Source organism: Anopheles aquasalis, chromosome 3 (genome assembly GCF_943734665.1).
Source record: "Anopheles aquasalis chromosome 3, idAnoAquaMG_Q_19, whole genome shotgun sequence".
NCBI classification, from domain to species: domain Eukaryota; kingdom Metazoa; phylum Arthropoda; class Insecta; order Diptera; family Culicidae; genus Anopheles; species Anopheles aquasalis.
The window spans coordinates 18,391,596-18,394,095 of NC_064878.1; the positions used below are offsets into that span (position 1 = coordinate 18,391,596).

Sequence of the window (2,500 nt, forward strand, 5' to 3'; positions counted from 1 at the left end):
CCTCGGATTCGACACAAAAAGCGTTATCTCTTCGCGTGGTTGCCTACCGTTTCGGGGGTGTGCTGCTGGTTAACCCAGTCCAACAGGGCGCGTAGAACAGAGCAGGGGTTGGAATGGCCCGACCAAAGGGGGAATCGCCCGCTGTGAGGTGCGTGAGCGAGCAGCAAATTGGAGCTTCCTGTCTAAAAGGGTCCCTCTGCCCTGGGGTCAACCTGCACCACCATGAAGAACAATGGAGGATTACGCCCGGTCTTACATTCCACAGTGGTGCCGCCATAATGATGATGAAGAATCCCTAAAAGTGTCGTAGGGCCACCGGAGGCCAACCACGAAAACCACAAACCCTCCTCTCGTCTTCTTCCGTGGCCGAGAGCGAGCGAAGCAACATTTCGGCTTCGGAGCATCGATCGAACACCGATGCTGATCCCGATGATCCTCTCGCTCTCAGGTGGCTCAGAGGTCGCCGAAGACGAACGCATGGAGAATCAGAAAACCAAATTATCATTTCGTTCACCACTCGCCAAGCTTATTTCACCGTGTGTTCTTTTGGTTCCCGGTCCCCTCCGGTTCCAGCATATTCCCATGCCGCACATGTGCACGGTGTGGTGACCGAGCGATACCAAGGCCACTCTCTGGTCTGATTAGTTTTCTCGGATTATGATTTGATTAGTAAATGATATGCAAATCCATTAATGGTGGACACCAGGCGACCACAGACTAGGTGGACAGGTGCCCCGTGGTAAGGAACGTGCACCCCCGTCCTTCTTCTCGGTGTGGAGAGTGGTTTTGGCGCTTCCGTGGGATCTTGGTGGAACCGCCGCCATGGCGCTCACACGCGAATCGCGCGCCACTTAATATGTTCTAAGCGGGGACACTAGAATGGGGAGTCTCTAGCCAAGCGTCGGGATCATTCGCTTTGATCTTCTCTCGCTCTAGCTCTTACCAGACACGAGAACCAATGTTAATGATTACGCGCGCGGGCGCGGCCATTTTGGTGGTTTTTGCACGAACCATTGCACCGCCAAGATCGCCAGATATCATTTGTGGACGACTGGACTCACTGGACCAGGCGGAGGGAGGATTTGCGGTCGAGCGAGCGCACGTACACGGATCCCAGAGAATATATTCTTGGAGGGGGAGTGGGGGACGACGTCGAAGACAATGAAACACGCGACACCCTTTGCATGATCAATGAGCGGCTGTGGTGACGAGATGATGATGGATCCGGGAGTGAGGCATTTCGCGCCTTCCTAGAAGGCCTCTGCTCCCCGCAGGAACGACCACAAACCCGGACGACCAAGCCAACAATTAACTTGCTACTTGTTTGACTCGGATTCTCGCCGTTTTCTAGAAGCCCCAGGAAGCGTTCAACAACAAATCCGTTCCCGCTGCTCTTCTTCTCCGTGCATAAACGGATTCGTTCCAACACATCTACTCCCGATCGTCGTGGTCGTGAGCGAGTGGCAACGAATGCGATTCGATGTGGCTATCATTTCATCGATCATCAGTCCCCACTCGCCCCCCGTGTTTCGATCGATCGTGGGATTCCCAATTCCACGTGGGGGCACAGTAGGAATTTGATAGCATTCCCGGCGACCTGGAGACTCCGTCACCGATCACCGACCGATGGGAACAAACGGCCACACGTTGCACACGTAGTGAGAAACACAGAAGTGGCCTGGTCTGGCCTGGCCGGGCAATCAACCGTGAAACCTCACAAGACGGCGGATGGCGAAGAGGGACACGGATCGGTGACTTTGCCGGGTGTCCGAAATGGGGACTCAAATCTGAATAAACTACGCAACTCCCCGCTGGAAAAAGGAACCCCAATTCTTTGCCTGTTTTTATTCTCCCCATCCCCAGTTCACTCTCCCCCTTTTTTGTTCGACTTTCGATAATTAAAGGATTCCAAACGGTGTCGAAGCTTCGATTCCGGTGGGGACACACATTGATTCGGGAAGCGAGGGATGCATTCAAAGATTGAATCTTTGGCAGAAAACATAAACGGTTGCCGCGCCTGCCGGGGCACCCAGTGCCGTGCCGGCTTCGTCGTCTTCATTAACGTATAACGCCGGCGTCGCCAGTGGTTTATAATTAATCCGGCGGACGGCCGGGATCGGACCGATCTGCCTCCTGGGTGGCATTTGGCGTCGATCGTTAGATGCCATGCTGCGTCCAGCGCTGGCGCGCGCGCCCGTTTGAGTGTCTGCGTGTTTGTTGTTGCTTCATTTCGGGGACCAGATCTCGGGGACCAGATCCGACGAAAACAAAACATACCATTAAACCCAGGGTCTCCCCACCCTTCCTCCATCCATCCGATATGTCATGAGAGAGATTGTTTAGAGCGGAAGCAGCAGCAGCACCCCGGCCTCGGCCACCAAGTCTGCTCGTGCGTGTGCTTCTTCTATTTCCGTCTTTGGCGAATTAGAGAGAGAGCAAGGGAGAGAGGGAGGCAGAGAAGAGCTCCAGGGTGATCGTGTTCAGAGCGGTGATGATCGGT

At 54.5% G+C, this 2,500-nt stretch overlaps 1 protein-coding gene across 1 annotated transcript in view; it reads right to left on the reverse strand.

The window, feature by feature from the left end:
- Window positions 1-1,538: 1,538 nt before the first annotated feature.
- The window catches only part of LOC126578672 (vang-like protein 1), a 3,251-nt gene continuing 2,289 nt past the window's right edge, over window positions 1,539-2,500 (reverse strand). The window contains exon 1 of the mRNA XM_050241485.1: window positions 1,539-2,500. This exon is cut by the window's right edge and continues 2,289 nt beyond it. The gene's annotated coding sequence lies outside the window, so the exon portion shown is untranslated.